The following is a 19,679-nucleotide window of genomic DNA, read 5'->3' on the forward strand; positions in this document are numbered from 1 at the left end:
GCAGACAGCCTAAGTACAAATATAATTTATGAAAAGCTGAAGTGAAGTGAAGTCTGTTCACAGACGTTGTTGTAGGATATGTGGGGATTATCTGACGAGGTACCATTTGAGTGGGCAAAACCTTACATATACTAAATAATACAAAATTGTTTATAGGGTCAATATAAGTAAAATAATATAGCCTTTCCACAGGAGTATCTTTTTATATTTTTCCAAAAAGAATACAAACAGCCAATAGCATATTAAAAAAGTTATCCCCCTCACTGGTGAAAATTCCGGGAGGAAATGGGCAAGCACCAGGGTGAGTTGTCCAGTATTCGACCCCCACATCCACATGCAGACCACCTACAGTAGTATCACAATGCCAACTTGTCCAGGGGAGGAGCGCTGAAGACCCCCACCTCCACTGACTGAGGGCTCTGAAAACACCCTATTGTTTACACACACAGCACAAATGTGGGTGGGCACACAGACACACTCGCGCACACACACACACACACACACACACACACACACACACACACACACGGTCAAAACAACTCATTAAAAGACACACACTTAGCAGCAGCCCACTGTTTCAGCCAGGAATGAGCCTCTTCTGTTAATAGGGCCCTGTGGTTTATGGGAGAGACCAATTTATTGAATTGGAGGGTTAGCCCTTAAAGCTGGTGACGCTCATATTTGGAGGAGTAATCTAATGAATGTCTTTACGCTCTAGTGACTTAATAAGAAAATGGTTCAGAGTTGGGGTCTTTGAGAAGTTAAGCTTGTAGGATCAACTATTTTAGAGACAATGCAAAAAGGAGGGAACATTTCGACAATACAAAGTCTTGTTGGCTCAACTTGGCTGACAAAAAAAGAACGCCAATAAATGCACCAAAAAAAGTAGCTAACCTTGACTGCATGTCACTTCCCTTTAAATATAAACACCATGACAGAATTCCACGGGGGCTATAAATAGACTAGTGCGTGTGTGTGTGCGTGTGCGCACACGCACGCGCATGCTTTTCCGGTAATGGGACATAGAGAGTGACCTGTCATGAGAAAGAGACTCAAAGGGTTAGCTCCGGTTCCCCCAGACGACAGCTGAGTGGAGAGGTGCAAACTGGTGGCAGCTCACAGGGTAAGCACATGGCCTGGTCAGGCCCAGCCTGTTTATTTATAACAGAAAGATAGCCCCTTGAATGCAGCACTGTGTCATTTAAGAAGTCTCCTTTCCATACCACGGGATAAGTCGGAAGGGCTCTGAGATCCGTGGTGCCACAACGTATGACGTATCTGGCAAATGTTTGTCTTGGAAGACTGACTCAATGCAGGAAGGGAATATAAGCTAACTTTAGCAATGGCCATCCGTCTAAAAGTACTTACATGTCAACAATATGCGCCCATAACGTTCTACCAAGTTCAACATCACTTTAATGATTCAAATTGATGGTTGAGTTGATTTCATTTTGGAGCCCAGGACTTTTAGGACGGAAGTAACAGCAGCTGTCTGGTAGCTCTGATTAAGCTCTGGTTTCCCCACACTAATGGCAGCAAGCCCGGTTACCTTTTCCCTCCTCTCTCTGGTGCTTGTTTTTGCCTCAGGACCAGCTAATCTGACACCACCTGTTGCCTTGGCCACACTTGCATTGTCCCACATGCTCATAGGCCAGAGCCAGCGCAGTCTGTCAACTTGATTCCCCCCCTATACATGATTAGGTCATCGTTCCAAAGTGTGAGAAAAAGTAGGCTATAAAGTGGCACAAATCTCTGTAAATACTGTACATAGTCAGACTTGCAGTGGAGAAATGCATGCATGCATGTAATATAATTTGAAGTTAAGTAGTGAATCATCTGTGAAGCTGTAATATCACAGATTGCATGTGCCTTCTGAAAATGTCTTCCAGCCAAAGGCAGAATGCCCTCCGTGAGTTATGGCCCGAGGGAGTCATTTCATGTTAGTAAAGCCACTTTCCAATTCCAACAGTTCCCAAGGTCATGCTATTTGGGATTGCAAGCTCATAATTAACTGGGAATTAGCCGGGGGTACATGGTGAGGTTTTTTGGAACGCTAAGCAGCTCCGACATGTTGAGCATCTGAAGCCATGAGTTTGTGAACAGCCTTTGTTTTGGAAACCTGAGATGTTCTTTCTGCTCGGGACATCACAACAAAACCTGCTGCTAGCCGAGCTGCCCTCTTTGTTAAACACCATCTACACATCAAAGACTCTTCTATTTCTTTCCCCTCCCCTCTACTTTTCCCTACAATGCTCTTTTAACTCTTACAACACTGATGAGTGAGGCCTTGAGAAGAACAAACATGGCCAAAACTTTCTTTCATTAATGAAAATATAACAGGGATTATAGCCAGGAGACGAAGTGACGGTGCTCTCCAGATGTTTCGGCACTGCACGGCACAAAAGCTACTTAAAGTAGGTCTGATTTTGACAAGATCATCAAAGTGCAAAGGTCTGGAAATTTGGGAGGAAGTTGAGAGGGTATTCAGAGGTTATCCGTCTCTTTCAAGAGATCCCACGCAACCCATCCATCCTCCCCACTGGAAACTACCTTGACAGCTGTTTGTGAACCTGTGTGTGCACCATGGGAAACACACCACCACGACCGAGGAGGAGAAATCATATCTGGTCTGACTAATATATCCAAGGGCAAGGGACGACGGCCATATATCTCGCAGAGAACGATAATTAAAGTGTTTTTCAATCATGAAGTGCCAGAGTGTTACTTTAATTAGATTTTATGTGTGTACTAGAGAAACTGCCGGTAGTCTATATACGCACGCACACCACGCACACACAGACGCACACCGTGTAATTTAATTATTTCCTTTGATTGGCAGAATCAGCTCATCTTCTACTCTCATTTCTTTTAATACTCCCATATAGCATCCTAAAAGAGGGCCATTGCAAAACGGTGGTGAAAGGTGATGTCAGAAGTGACCACCAACGTAGCAGGAAAACACACAAACACAAACATTTCTTCCTGTTATTTGACGGTCAAACGACAGCAACAAAGTTTGTATTGTTCCTCGTGTTTTGTCTCTCCTCTTTCTATAAGGAGTCGGACATGATTCATTTATTCATGACGTGGGGTGTACTTTCAAACTATGGCTCAACAATTTCATGCAATCACATTCACAATCACTACAAACAACAATATATAAAAAACAAATACGGCTAATGAATTCCCACCAATGTCTTCACCGTTCAATTTGCTGTGGCAGAAGAATGTCATCAGTGGCACAACAATGAATACAATATACCATTCATGCTTTCACCATCTTCCTACAGTTTCCTATGCTAGCATATTGCTCACGTTCATATTGCTCACGTTAATGGTGACATTTTGTATGCATTTGCATACAGGAGTACAGCATGCAGCGTTAAAGTTGGAGGAGCTGACTGGATCAGTTCTATAAGAACAGAGCTAAAGTCTTAATATGCAATCATTCCTGTGTCATTTGCATGCATCCCAAACACACAATGAGTTATCGATTTAATTATGCAGGTCTATGTTGTTATTTACACAGCTAAATCCTGTTAAGGTTCTGGACGGGAACCCCTTTTGGTGTTTTAACTAAGCATTTTGTTATACTTTAGCTATTGAAAAATAGCAGATCTACAAGCTCATAGCGTGCCACCGAGTGGCGCGCTACGAGCTTGTAGGTCTGCTATTTTAGAAAAATCGTGAAAATGCGGCACACATCTTTGAATATATATTCTTTCAGGCCTAATTGGGTTATTTATCCATTTTATTGTTTACGGACAGAGCCTCAGAGAAAGCAGTGTTAAGTGCAGCGAGGGGGAGACAGTGTGGAGGAATCGATCGGTCAGGTGACTTGCAGAAGCTTCCCTGCACCTCCTCCTCCTCCTCCTCCTCCTCTTGCATCTATAGATGCCAGGGGAGAACAGAGGTGGAATTCCTCTGGCCGATAAAAATACCTCAGGAGCTGCGTAGCTGCAGGTGTTATTACACCCTCCTTTAGAATCAGAGGCCCTGTTGGGTGTGTGTACAACTGGCCTGGGCTGGGGGGGGGGGGGAGGTTACACCATTCTGAGTCTGCCAGCACACGTGTGGTGGCATTTCAAATGTCCCCCACCTCAGAGAAGTGATAGGTTTATATTGTTGCTTTACTCTGCGTTATGATTTAATACAATCCCTACGTTTACACTAGGCGGGATCATCGTGAGGCCAGGGGCCAGTCAAATGCGCGAAATACCAAAGTAGACGAAGAGATCCTATAGGCAACCAGGAAGTGCAGCCCGGCATAGATATATCAAAGATTATTAATTTATAACGATGGGCGATCTTCATTGGAGCCACTAGAGGCGAAATGGTGCAGTTCAGTGCTGCTGGAGTGGAGCTCCACAGATTGAACCGAACCACACACACATGTATTGTAACCACCAGCAACAACCAACGGAGGTATCGGCGCTCCACAAAGGAGAAAAACGCTTTTTACTTTCTTACTTTTTGTGCTTGACTCGAGTGACAAAACAAATCCACGGAACCCAGGCTATGTACGTTTGAAACGGAATGTGAAACCAATTTGGCCAACATATTATTCAAAGATGCTTTTGTCCAAAACCTTCCAGAACGTGCTGCTACCCCAAAGAGTTTCCAGATCTGCCTTTATACAAAGACTCACTACAGTATGGGCTAGCTGGCTGCAGGGCAATGTTCCTCACGCCTCCCCATTTGAGGTTAGCAACAGTGGACCAGAACCCATAAACGCTGAAGAAAGCCAGGCTTGAAGTGGCAGCGACACAGCCAACCATTGCTCAGCACAGTGGCACACCCACATCAGTGCAACAACACACACAAAAATGGATTCCGCATGCCTTTAAAGTTAAACAGTTCAGTCTTAGACACAGTGAGATCTACCAGGCCTTTAGAGCTTATTTGGGTAGAGAAAATGCATTACAGATTCGGAGATTCAGGGTTGAATGACATTAAGTTTTCCATTGCCCTTAACGCTTCCATTATTCGTCAACATTTTAGAGATATACGACTATGATCCACTTGTATTTAATGACCAAAGATAGTCATGAATGTTATGAAGAAAATCCACCCATGCTTTAGCTAGCAAGCTGTGACCTCAAGCATTAACCTAACAAGGGACTTTTCTCCAGGTTCGCTTCCATGTTTAGCAAAGGAAGTGATTTATTTCCCCCCAACTCAAGGATCATGGCAAATCTTAACCACTCGCCCCAAAAATGCTAGCGAGTGTTGGCTCTTTAACGTCACTTTAAAGCAGGGAAATGGGAAACATTCCTGAAGCCACTTATTTGGTTTTAGCCTGTGAGAGAGGGGATCAGGTGCCCACTTTGTCTGCACGAAATGCCTCGTCTCTGATTGGCTCTAACCATCTCCATTCTCTCCATTAAACCCTTGGATTTAGACTCCCCCTGTCACCCTCTGACAAAGGATCAAGGAGCTGGGCAGTGGCGAACCATGGGATTATCTCTTCTGGAGGCTGGGTCGTGGTGGAGAATCCTGGAGGATCCCAGTGTGTTGTGAAGGATGGGTTTCACCAGGTGCAGAGTACCTTGGCTGGGGTCAGAATACGCCAATTTTACACCTTATTTTACACTAATAATGGCTAAAAGGTCTTGCTCATGTTTCCTCCCATGATATCAACTATTGTTTTTTTATTGTGCGGCCTGTGACAACAATTCTACACCTTTGCAAGCTAATAAATCGGGGCGGAGGAGTTCTAGTGTATGTAAGGACCCAAAGAGACAATCCTCCTTCTTGTTACTGAGGTGGTTTTTATGAGAAATATAAATTGGCTAAAAGTGGCGTAAACTTTTAACAAGTCTTGGCAGCTGTTGTTTAAACAGTAGAACTTTTGCACAAGGAGTATACGCTCCTCACGCTGTTGTTAATCCATCCAGTTTTACAAACAAGAAGGAAAAGCCCAGCCAAGCTTTGAGTGAGGGTAAGTGCAGACTCTGGATAAGCAAACCGAGAGTGCAGGATAAAGATATGGTTATGAATTAGGACGGGGGAAAAGCTGTTGGATGGGAGATAACCACCACTCTTGTCCAAGGTCAACAAAGGACTGTGAAATTAGATGTCAGTGCATCATTCACTATTTCACTTGGCTGCCATCCAGATCTTAAACGGCATAAGTAAACCATGTTAATACATGCAAATACAAAGAGTGTACACACACTGGCTTTTTTTCTTTTGCAAACCTAAGTAATTAAATGATTTGACCTGAAAGATCTTCGTCAGGTACCTCCAAATAGCCTACATCCAAATAAATCATAATCAAACCTAACCTTGTAGGCAGCATGACAGGTTGCATTTCCATCCATAGGTAATGCCCGAGTTATTTTCATGTAAGATCTTTAATTGAGGGATATTGCCCCATTAAAGTATTGCAGCAGTGCTCATGGTTAGACATTAAGATACAGTAGCATGCCATATTTGTCTTCTAACAGCAAAATGACGTTGACCAATTACAAAGACTAAAGATTCTTACTGTCTAGACCATTTCCCTGAGGGGATCAGTCTACCTGACAGACTGAAAGGTAGGTACTGTATACAGTGATGTGGGTACACCTGTGTTGAGTCATACTTTGATTACCGTGGCTATATCCAGTCTGGAACAAAGATAGCTTCATAAAAGACACCAACGGGACTCAAGTACAACTCTACACCCAATTCCTTGCAAAAGATGTTGTTGCTGTTGAGTGGAAATCCTGTATGTCCAACAGACAACAGCATTACCTTTCATGAAATGGAAAGATTTAAACCACTTTCAACCTGGCGGCTCTATTTTGAGCATATCATTATTAGGTGATTTTTCATGTAGATGCATGTAGATCTGCTATTTTCTCTACTTTTGCACTCATACAAAGTGCAAAAGTATATATATATATATATGGCAGAAAATAATATACTATTATGGAGATTACAAGGTGTCTGGCCGACAATGTGGCTTTTTTTGGTTTTTTTGCGAACCAAAGTAATTTAATGATTTGACCTGAAAGATCTTCGTCAGCACAATGAGAGACTTGAATGAATGTCTCACAGGAGACATTTAAGTGTTCCGTTTCCAGCCGGTGAAACAGAACACAATAGTGACACTAATGTTTGGACAGTAAGTGAGATAAGAGAGCCTTCCCTTTCTATTATCCTGACAACAATCCCATTGTCCCGCATGAACTCAGAGGAAGGAATTCCCCCAGACTGGACCACGCCTGCTGGGTCTATACAGTAAAGGCAAGCCAGATAAAACCCCAGTGCTAAATTAAACATTTCCCTCGCTTACATGCTCTGCTCTTCCTCTCCTTCCAAGCCCCAAAATAAACCACACCTTTTTAAAGAGCTTGGAACAATAAGAAAAATGAAAACACAGCATTCAGTAATATAAACAAACTGGTTCACTATAAACAAGCTTGAACGCGGGATATATTGATACTGTGACTTACATTAGTCATTCACATCCTGCTGGCGGAGAAAGAAGCTTGATTGCTTGAACATGCACAGCGAGAGGCATGATGTAAGCCTTGCATTTCATATATGCCGGTTAAACACCGGCAGAAACGGAAGGTCCTCAGAAATATTCCGCTGTGGTTGTGTCTGAACTAATGAGCAAAAGCCCCACCGGCGTCCGGTAATTGGAACCAGCAACTTTTACTGAGGCCGGTCAATACAGACATGAACCCCATGGGCCCACTGGCACTTTAAGCAATTAAACCATATATTTCATTGACTGGAGTCCCACGGGAGTCTGTACTCTAATTAGCAGATCTACAAGCTCAGAACGAATTTCAGCATGAGACGTGAGCTAGTAGATTTGTTGTCCCATGACATCTATATATCCTTGCACATGTTTCAGTGTTTGTTCCACAACATTAACATGCAATGTTAGAAGATATATTGTTCTGTCCATAAACCCTTCTGTCTTCAATTATGACTGTTAAATCACTGTTAAATTGAAAGTTTTGGTTCTTTCTAACCTGTTTTAGCTCTCTAAAGCCCAAACCACACCAAATGGTCGGGTTGGGACAAAACGGTTTTTAAGGTAAACCACACAAATGCAACTCATTGAGTTGCATTGGTGTGGTTTGGGCTTAACCCTCTAAATGGAGAGCATAGAGAGCACAGGAGATGAATAATTTACACTTAATAATATCATAAATAGTTCCGGCTATATGTACACTCAGGAGGATGCAATTGGCCAGCTAGCAGACCTTAAGGCAGCTGTGTCCAAAGTGCGGCCCGCAGGCCAAATGCGGCCCAGGGGCGGATTTTATACGGCCCGCAGCTTCATACCTGAATTGTATTATGAACGGCCCGCCCTACAGTATGTGACATTTTTACATTAAAGTTTTTTAACCTGGGGATTTCCCAGAGTATAATTTGTCAGTGTTCCTTGTTCGTTGTATTTATTCATTTATTTTACCTTGTTTGCTTGGTTACACTAGTAATGTGACGTAAGGCTGAAACAAAGGCTGAGATACACTTTTTGTTCACAGCACAGACCTGACAAAAGACCATTGCTATTAAATATTGATGACAGTTGAATAGAATCGTTTAAATCCGAAGCTAAATTATGTAGTTGGCCCCTGGGTGTATTAATATTTTCTAATATGGCCCCCCAAAGTTTGGACACCACTGCTTTAAGGCCATGATCAGGCAAACCATAAACAAAGTCTGAGAACATCCACCTCTCAGTGGTCGACAGACACATTTCACCTGTCCTCGTAATTCAAAGGCCGGCCCTAATTTGAAGGTGCTCTTACACCTACAAAGACATCTGTTTGCCAGAGGTTTATGCAACGATACAAGACAGCAGGAGGGCTAGCCTGCCCATTCATTGGAAGCAGATGTGATGGATTCATTTCCTACTATAATAAGAGGTAATTACAGGCTCTGTTGTGTCCTTGTGAAAATGCACTGAACTCTAGTGGTTGATCAGACAGTCGGCCAGGTAAGAGAGAAGGCAGTGAAACTAACTGCACTCTGCTCCACATGTGACTCATCACCACTGCTAACAGACAAGCCAGCACAAGCCAGTTCATGACCTTTCAAGGGAAAAAGGGAAGAAAGAAGATAATTTGCGCCTCAGCTTTCACCAGCAAGCTTACGTCACTGCTTCAGATCCTGCATTCCATTCTCTATATAAAGCTGTGCCACCTCAGCCTGTAATGACACTGTAAGAATACAAGCTTTTGTTCAGATAATCTAAAGCACCTCTGACTCTGAGGTGGAGGTTGCATTGTATTTCCCCAATACAATCATGTGAGTAAATATTCACTCCTTCGCACAGCTCCAACCTTTCCTGGCCAGATGGATGAATAGTGCAGACTGGCTCTCAGAGACATTGCACTCATCTCATGGTTGAATTGACTGTGAAGATAAATGCTACCTGGCTGTCATTGGCCATGAACAAACTTGTCTGTTCTGATATTTCTGAAATTGGTTTTCCATTCATTCTCCCTCGCAGCATGGAATCCCTGGTGAAACAGACTGAAGTTAGATATGTGCCCACAAGCGCAGACCTTGTGTCTGTGCCAGGGAATCTTGACTACAGTCTCGTCTTCGTGCCAAATCTAGGCCCCTGTGTAGCCCTGTCTCCATCCTTTGTGCCCAAGGACAGTGTGATAATAGTGGCCCACCAGGGGAAACCTGTGCAGAGGACAGGGTCCCTTCATCCTGGCATTGATGAAACAACCTCCTGCAAGCACTTACAGTCTACAATAAATCACACAGGCCCTCAGTTCAGGGGAAGAACCATTTAATTACCCCTTTTAAAAGCAATAATTGCACCACTTGGCGAGAAGAGGTGATGAGATGGATATGAACTAGTGGGGGAAAAATCAACAAGAGTGGTCAGGATCCTCAGCACAGATGAGCACATCCAATAGATTAAATTGTTAAACTGAAGATCAAGAAAATAATTCTAAAGATTACTCATAAATGGATGCCAATCAGGCGCGGAGATATACAGTAGGGGAAGCAGGGGAAGCAGTTGCATCAGGGGGCCCGGCGGCCACTCCTACCGTAACCGTAGTACACTGTAAACTCTCTCTCTCTCTCTCTGGCTCTCTGTCCAACAAACACATGCTGTTAAGTTACCGCGACTAAGACTACATTTCCTGTCAATATTAACCAGTGTAAAATATAGTTCATTGGGAGGTATAAAGGCAGACGCTTTATTGTGAAGGGCCCTTCGCCGGAAAGAGTGTTTCCGCTGCTTTACTGGCTCGTCTGGCTGCACGTTACAGAGAGAGTACAGAAGTGTTCGCTCCGGTCTGTCCGGTGTTGCTGTGAACAGTTTTAGCACTGCAGACTCTGCAGTCGTCTGGTTGGTAAAGTTGAGTTTTGATTCTTTGAACAGTCAAAACAAGACATAAAGGAACAAAAGAACCACAGACCCTTTCAAAAGAGAGGGCAAGATAGATGGAGTAAAGGTGGCATTGGAAATGGAACCACAACAAACACAACAGCTCCATCCACACTGAGTGGAGGAGGTGAGTGAAGTCGCATACCGGTGAAAGACAACAACAGTAAACACAAAGATGAACACATGCCAAGTTGCCAACGTTGACTTTACCACTTGAGACTGTACTTAATCAACTTTCCAGAATCTCGAAGCTGTCCCATTCATTGTCACCGCCACAGACGGCAGGCACAACTACATGTGAGTGGCAGCCTAAACCCTGCAGTATTTCGATTAGCTCCGTTTGGAATGGTTACGGAGCTATATTTCGATATGTAACCTGTGAGCCTACAGTATGTACAGTATATGCATTGCCTCGGGTAAGCTGCAGCTGAGCAACATTTGAGGGTTTTAGTGGTACGGTCCCGTTCGGTGTTCACAGCGGGGGGGGGGGGGGGGGTAATAGGGGGGGAGGGTGGGAGCGGCATGGGCTGTCAATCTCGCATCAAGGCCCGTGGGACATTCCCTCCGCCAGTGATGCCAATCAATCACCGCCATGATCTGTCATGTCTGTGAACAAACTACATCTGCAAATGATCAACAGCTGGTTTGTATATAACACAATAGGTCAGTCCCATCACAGTAATGTGATGTGGTGACTGGTGAGCACATTCTCAGTGGTCACTGGCTAATTACTGTGAACTTCATTTGTTTGTGATACATCGATGACATATTTCATCTCTATTCTAACGGTCTCGGTTTTGAAGGAAGGCAGTGATTAGTTTTCCCAGAAGATGAATACATGGTAGCTGTAATTGTACTCCATATAAAGCGAGTGCCTTCCTGTTCTCCCCGATGAACAGATGAAAGGCACTAATCGGAACTAGATAAGCCAGCCCTAAAACAGAGTGTATTTGTATAACAGCTGAGTCCCGGGAATCAACAGATGGTTTGGGTGCAGAGAAAATTATATACGTCCACTTTTGTAAGAAACCACAGAAATTCCCTTTGCCTAACCGACATGGCCAACATCCAGCCTTCAACCAAGCCTGCCAGGTATTGGGTTGACTATTCTATATCTAGAACACTGTCAAACATGGATGCTAAGCTACAGTACTCAAATCAGTGAGTTGGTTAGGGCGTGAAGCCTGTGTGTCAATATTTTCATTGGATTGACTCAAGTAGGGAAACTTTTCTATCCGAAATCCTTATATGGCGAAGATACGGAAACCGTTTCCTAATGACTACATTTGACAAAGTGTCTGAACTTAGAACATAAAGTAATGAGTTTGTAGTAACCAGTATGGTGCACCAAGTTGCGATTTTTATCTGGTGAATTCACATTCCCTGCTTATCAACGGATAGATTTTCCCTCCCAAACATTCTCACAACATCTATCAATCTGCTCCAGCATCTCCCTGTTTCACAACAAACCACACACCCCCCGAAATCTGGTTAGTGTGAAATTTGTGGTAATTTAATGTGCTTCGCACGTCTCCAGTATAGTGTTGTACAACTAAATCTGGTAATTTATCTGGTATTGTCTGAAGGGGGTGCTGAGAAAGGCCACAGGGTCTTCAAAATCAATAGGATTCATCCTGTATCTGCCAACATTATGAGATATACAGTATTATGTGCAAATTTGACATTTTGGCCTGTGGGTGCCACCACCTTAGGCCAAAACCAGTACGGTTCATTATCTGCAGAGTGGGAACTGTGAAGGTTCACAGCTAAAGATCATCTTATTATTATTAATGAACTATGAGAAAGTAGACATTTTTGGCAATGGTGATGTTAGCGGAAGGACCATGGGGTCACCAAAATCAGTAGGAGCCATCTTCTTTGGATTATATTATGAAGGTACACAGCAAAGTTCATGACAATCCATCTGGAACTTTTTGAGATATGTTGTTCTATGTGTAGGATGCACCGACCAAAGTAAGAGAGTAAGAGAGTGGCGACACTAGCGTCGACTCCCATGGTAACAATGGAATGTGGAAAGTGCTCATTCTATCTTAATGGGATAGTTCCAATGTTTGGAACTATAGCCCATAGGCACCCGCTTTGCGGCGAGATCAAAGCGTGTCGCAACTCTCTTACTAGATTACACTGGGACAGACCAACCAACCGACACAAAGATCTGCTGCTAACAGGGCTAAAAGATTATCTAGAAAAACATGTTCTCTGCTTATAGCCAAAACTATATATATATATATATTGTTCTACATATCTCTGCGATTTGATATACAACTTAAATTATATTTTCATTAGAAATAGAGTATGTGAATAAGTGTATTTCAATCAAAGAGCTTTTCCACGATGAGATAGTTTGGCTTGCAACATCAAAGTCAACGAACCTGGATGGAAAATATTACCAAGCAAACAGGTCCTCTCAGCTGAAACAGAACTGCAAATATCACAACCTTACTGTGAGAGGAATAATAACAACGGGTTGTGGAATTGGCAAGGCTCTTTGCGATGAAGTCCAAGAGAATTTATGAATTTCTATTTCCAACACATTATTTGCCAAGTGAAAAAAAACGTATGGGTGCTTCTGTGCAGTTTTGACACCAACATCTCTGAACAGATGGCAGCCACTCCAAGTGAATTATATTTCTCTCTGGAAGACATCAAAACAAAATGTCCCATTCCCAGCATGTTTACTCTATATGAGGGGTTTACTAAAGGTGCAGGGGAGGTATATAAAAGTTTTATTGGTAAGACAGGAATGACTCAAAGGAAGATAGACATGATTGAAGATTCAGAGATTTTCAAATCCAAACATACCTCAGAGGCTCAGAGAGAGCATAAGCTTAGGAGTGAAGGAGACAAAAGTTGGGGTGGGTGGGAACGGCGGAAACACAACAAATATGGCGGGTTATTACTGTTGGTATGTATGGGACAGGACATGCACACAGGAAAGCCTGAGTAAACTTTGCTCCGGGGGAAGTGCATGTGCTCCTCTTGTCCTGCAGATAATTCCAGGTTTCATTTCCTCAACAGGATGACAATTGAGCAAAAGGCCAGAAAGTCTCGGACCATCACAAATCACTGCACTAAAACAATGGGATCCTGCCCACGTCTGAACCACAGACGTGGTTCAGACCTTTTTCCTGAGGACCCCTGACCCTAGTTTGAGAACCACTGGCACTTCTCTAAAAGATATATTTCCTCCACCCTTGTTCTTCAGGGTATGGTGAAGTGTTGCACGTTGACAGAGGCGATCATGCAGCCAGGGCAGGAAATGAACAAAGATGATAAGATACGAAAGCCAAGATACGGGTGTTCGCAACAACTCAGGTAGCAACAGTACAGTGTATCTACTAAAAACAGTACTAAGAACAGTGCTAGAGTAAAAAGGGGTGGGTGCAGATGAGGGGAAAGAAAGAAAGGTGTGAGTGAGTGTTTGTGTGTGTGTGTGTGTGTGTGTGTGTGTGTGTGTGTGTGTGTGTGTGTGTGTGTGTGTGTGCGCACGTGTGCGTGCTTGGGCATGTGCATGCGTGTGTAGTGCACTGCATGCGCAGCAAAGAGAATGAGTTGTTATGTCTGATGGTACAGCTGCTGACATGCTAACACAGAACAGAGCGGTGTTGCTCTCACAGGAGTTTTATCTCCTACCTCTCCAGTGGGCCTCTTCAGTGCAGCATGAGAAAGGGGCAGAGGAGGAGGGGCTCATGTGCTGACATGAGAGCATGAGCACTGAGCAGGTCAACTCAGAGACAAACTGAGACATATTTTGGCAGTGGCTTCAAAAGTTACCTGTTTGCCCAACCTTTTGCTGTGACACGGTTACTGTACCGTTACTGTACACCTATTGTACCGATATTCTGTGTCAGCACAGTGCCGTCACGAGCTGAGGCGCCAGCTACTCACAATCTTGCAGGCTATTTCCGGCATCATGTGCCACACAAATTAGGTTTTAATAAAATGTAATGAATTGCATTTTAAGCGCTTTTCCAAGTGTTCAAAGCGCTTTACAATGGCTCATTCATACATTGGGAGGTTTTGAGATATATGGTTGGGGGAGAAATGATACAGTACATGAACATCTCAACTGAACAAAACTGAACTGACTGTCATATAGGCAGCCCAAGAGGCTGAGGTACATCGGTAAAAGGACCATCTGCTGCTACATGCCTTGCCCATTTTAGGAGCAAAGAAAGACAAGTTAATAAGAAGTTATTATTAGTGTTTTTCTTTATGTCTTTTGACTCATACACTGAGGAATTAAACCAAATGAAAAACTGCTCCAAGCCTAAGGACATAATATGGAACAAAAAGGAAGCTACTCTGTTTGGCAGGTACAGGCTTGTCTCACATGAAAAAGAAGCACACAGCCAAATCTGATATATTCTTTTGCCTGTGAAAGCGTAATATCTGAGTTAAGGGAACACCCCAGCGTTGACTGCATGGAGAGGCTACTACTGTGTCTGTGGTCAGTCCAGATAAGAAACATTGAGGATTATTTGTTATGGGATAGCAGCAGGGTCAAACTCTGTGTTAAAGCCTCGGAAGAAAAACTAACGTGCACTCGCAAAATCCATTCCGTCACGCACAAAAAAAAGCCTTGTTGAAAATGAGGGCAGCAAGTTAAGCGGATCTGTAGAAGGTGGGAAAAACCATAGTACAAGACAATGCATGAGCTCTTCTGAGCAATAAGTAGAACACCCATGGGCCTTCACATCAACGCCACTAGAACAGACAATGGGAGGATTCAATAAGGCACAGACGTCAATAAAGTGCTTTCAAAGCGAAAGTGCAATACCGTTAACTTAGCATTTGAATGAATCGCAAAAAGTTAGAGAACAAGCTTTGAACTGGAATAGAAAAAGTTTCACATCCATCAGCTTGCTGGAGGCTGAACAGACTCTATATACAGTCTGTTCAGACTCTATGCTAGTCTGTTTTCATCAGTCCCACCAAATCAAATTCAAAATGTAAAGGCCGCTGCTTCCCAACTCTATCTATCAGAATGCACGCTGGGTACCGCAGTGAATCCTATCCCCTAGGTGATTTTCAGCTTAAATACTTTTAATGGAAAGATAAGGAGATGTATGGGAAAAGGGCTTGCTCTGAGTCTCATCTTTTTCCTATAGTAGGGAATGGGATTTGTCTTTGTTAACTCATACAAGTGTTCAGTAATGTCATTAACGTGCGGCTATGTCTGCCCAGACTCTTACAGTAAAAGACTGGTGCTGAGGGGAGGGTCTGACTAGTTTTCAGTAAAAGACTGGTGCTGAGGGGAGGGTCTGACTAGTTTTCAGTAAAAGACTGGTGCTGAGGGGAGGGTCTGACTAGTGACTACTTTGTTGCAGGCTGGAACAGACAGAGGGCATTGTCCTCAAGACAATCTGTGACCTCTCCATGAACTCATGACTTTGGTTTATGACACCTCTAGCTCCATAAAACAGTAATATAAAGGGAGGGAATATATTGGCCTAGGCGTGCCCTACTCAAGTAGTATATAATGTATGAAAATGTGTAGTTTGGATGATTATCGCCTCTTGTGCCTTAATTTGATCCATGAAGTAATAATGTGTCTAAAATCTACAACTTTGCCTGCAAAGAAGATTTAACTTCCTTTTAAATGTAAGCACAGTATGCCTTCTTTTTTTATAGATGTATACTGCACATATCCTATTGATCTGAAGCTAATTCCCCCCCCACCAGTTCTGAGTATTGAATTGCTCCTAAGGTTTTCTTTTTTCTGCTAACACTAACGAAGTATAGACGTATACTGTAGCAATCAAATAATTTATGCTAAAGTACCACCCGCACATCCCCAACAGAGTGTGTGTGTGTGTGTGTGTGTTACATCACACAGATGTCAATAGAAGCACGCAAATAGCCAACCTCCTCCTCTGATCTCCAAACATCCACAACTCAAAATGAAGGAACAGAATAATTACATCCAAAGAGAAAAATAAGAAAATTAATAACATTATCCAAATATGGTTTTGCATATGAATGTAGAATTGTCACATGATGAAAGTAAGACATTGTAAAAGTAACACAGGACAGATAAAGAGTTTAAGCTTTGAAACTACTGTAGGTTTGGTCAAGTATCATAGGAACAGATGAGTGGGTTGCTCAAACGCTGCAGCAGAGAGGTGGTTTCAAGGAAATCGAATACACTAGTATGGACTCTAGAGGAAGTGGAAGTAGCTGGTCTCTAGTTGCAGTAGGCAGCACCAGGAATATGTGTACACATGAATATGTTAGCACATGCATGGCACCTCTGCAGTACCAGCTGAGCTGCAGCTGTGTTTGGAGTCTGCCCTCAGTCAGACATGGAAGCAACGTACATGAAAGCAGAGCTATCCCACAACCACAGAAGACACTGTATTGTGAGGAGACATCTGAGGGAAGGGGGATGTTTGCAAAGATAAGGCACGGTAAAAGCAAACCCTTTGAGCGAGGGATGTACTGCAGGATAACCCATCTAAAATGCACACGGTCGCTTTTAATCTCAATAAACCGAACCCAGGCCTTCCAGGCTGTTATCAATCGTAATCACATAATTAAAAATGTGAATTCAAGCGGGAAATATCAATCCTGTTGATGCATTCACATGAAAGCATGGACTTTTGAAGAGAGTAAACTTTCAATCAATTTTGGCCCCGTCATTTCTGAGCTCGGGTGACGTTCAGACTCGCATGAGAACAGCCGAGATGCCCACTTGCATAAGAAAAGAGTCATGAATTGAAAGCGGTGGGTTTTTAGGAAATGGGGTGGTAGGGGGGTGCTTCAAGTGTCTAACCTTGGCTGTGAATAAATCATGAGGAGGCCCTGCTGAATGAACTGTGGAGCAGAGTTGGGTTCAGAGTCCTCACCTCTATGACCTCTACACAGGCAGGCTCCAGTCACACCTCACTGCAGAGTCAATAACAAATGCCAATGCGCCTGCTGGGCAGCCTGCGCTCCATATGTACCTACCTAGTGAGCCTGAAGAAGAGCGAGTCACTTCAGAACAGTGTCCCACCACCAACCCTGTCTCTTGAGGCTATAACTCAACAATGCAATGTTTACTGAGCCCAGTCTTCTACCAATTATCCCCATGGGGCTTGGGGATGCGGAGGGGGGTGGGGGTGGGGGATAGACCTTCTTCAAACTGTGGAATGGAGCTGGTGTTTGCACTGCTGTGCTCCAAGGGCCCCTTCAAATCCTCATTGACTCTGAATTGGAATTAAACACCAGGTAGAACGCCCTCGAATGCAATCCACTGCGCATACTGACTTCCCTTCAATGGACAAGCCTGCCCACTGCCACCAGACCAAATTATACAAGATCAAAATGTTATTGTATAAGTTGTGCTTGTAAGCAGTGGAGAAAGGGGTGGGTTACACAATAGATGACAATGGCACACACACAGACACACACAGCCTACAGACAGGGGAATCCAGGGCACCCGGCGCCCCCCGATCTCCAGTCCTCCCCAATGAAGTAAGGGACACTTCTGACAGTCTATACTGGGACATGTCTATGATCCAAAAGTGTCTGCAGTTCAACTGCAGACACTTTAGTGCTGCTCACACTCCTGATGTCATTCACCAGAAAACAAAGTGACTCATGCTCTGTTGTTCACATGATGATCAAGATAGGCCTCAAAGCAAGGAGCACCACAATCTGTCCTATACAAATATTTTTGTATGCATAGCTGCTTTCAGTAAATTTGTTTAAAAAAAATAGCTGATCTACAAGTTCTCAATAATGTGTCGCATCACAAAGTTGATATTTTGTAAAATCTTGTGTTCAGTTCACCTATACCAGTAATTACATGCCTATAAAAGGGACACCAGGTTAAGAGGGATTAAAGAGCATACAGTGCTCTCCCTCGATTAAGTACTACTGATGGTTCATGGCAGGATGTATGTAATTAATCGCGTGACTGAGTGACCTTGACATTCCTTCCAGATGGTTGAATGGAGGTCCGTAGTAACACCAGTACACACGCTAAATTGAATCAAAGAGACAGAGTCAGGCGGGCCTCAAACAGCCAAAGTTCAAACTCTAAATGCAAGAAACAGATGCTCCTGGTTGCAGATAATTCAATTATCCTGCTATCGTTATGCCCAATAACAACACTGTGGCATAGCAGGTCATTTAATATTAGCTTGGACATTGACAGCAATCGCAACATCCCACCTGGAATTTTGGGATTTGTTTTTATTACCGCCAGGCTGGAACGGCTGTGGGCGGGGATTATGTTTTCGCTCCCGTCTGTCCATCTGTTAACAGCTAATCTCTGGACCAATCGGCATAAAACCTCCACTCAATGTTTGAGGGGCGGCGATAGCCCCTCCAAAATCTGGCTTTCACTCGTGACGTCATGTGGCAGCCAAGTCTATGGATGTTTAATGTTTGCTTTAAGCAGCCCCCCTCCCCGGGACAGCCAAGTCTATGGACTTTTTATGTTGGTTTTCAGTATGCTCTGTGGCAGCCACAGTAAAAGGCGCCCCTCACTTCACAAGTGTGATTTTATTTTAAATCAGCCTCAAAAGCAAATTCACTTAAACCCATATGTTCCGTCACACATAGATGACTGCACCTCAACTAACACAGCTCTCAGTATGCAACCCAGTCTGGTGGAGATCTGCACTCAGAGGAGTGCACATTTCTATTTCTAAGGCATAACTTTGTGGAGGTTATGTATCTCACATCTTATCTCACTGATTGGGAGGATAAGATCATGTGGTATCTGCTTGATAGGCTGATAGCACATAGCTATATGATGTTGAATGCATTGTGTATAATAACCTGTCATTCATAAGCTGTTTTGCACTGTCAACCACGTGAGTGGTCCTTATAGTCTGCTGAGAACTTTTGTCTCTTTGGACCAATATCACCAAGACAAATTACTATGCATTCAAATGACCGAGATAAAAAGTGATTATGATTAATAAAAGACCCTTGATTTATTCTGGAGGCCAACACTGTATGATGTTGTAAACCTTGAATCCTACAGTATGTGACTATGTGTCATGACTGCATGACAGGTGAAAGGTTTAGTCAATGTCTGCTCTCTGCTATAGTCCCTTTTTGTGTTATCCTTTTTGCCAATGTCTTACTATACCTTTGTGCCGTTTACATTTCTGACTAATAAAGTATTCAATCAATCAACAATCAAGCATCATCAAAAAACAACATTCTACCATTTTCTAAGTATTTCCTTGTGAGCAAACAGAATATCAACCACACCAACTGGTGCCGGCATTGGAGGGCAGAGAGGTGCAAGGCCACACATTATCCATCATCCCAGACCCAGTGGTAGATGGTTCTC

The 19,679-nt window shown here is 43.3% G+C and overlaps 1 protein-coding gene across 27 annotated transcripts in view; it reads right to left on the reverse strand.

The window, feature by feature from the left end:
• hspg2 (heparan sulfate proteoglycan 2) overlaps positions 1 to 19,679 on the reverse strand; it is a 115,977-nt gene that overhangs the window by 95,133 nt on the left and 1,165 nt on the right. The gene's annotated exons all lie outside the window — the stretch shown is intronic.

Source organism: Protomyctophum bolini, assembly GCF_963924005.1.
Source record: "Protomyctophum bolini genome assembly, chromosome: 5".
NCBI classification, from domain to species: Eukaryota; Metazoa; Chordata; class Actinopteri; order Myctophiformes; family Myctophidae; genus Protomyctophum; species Protomyctophum bolini.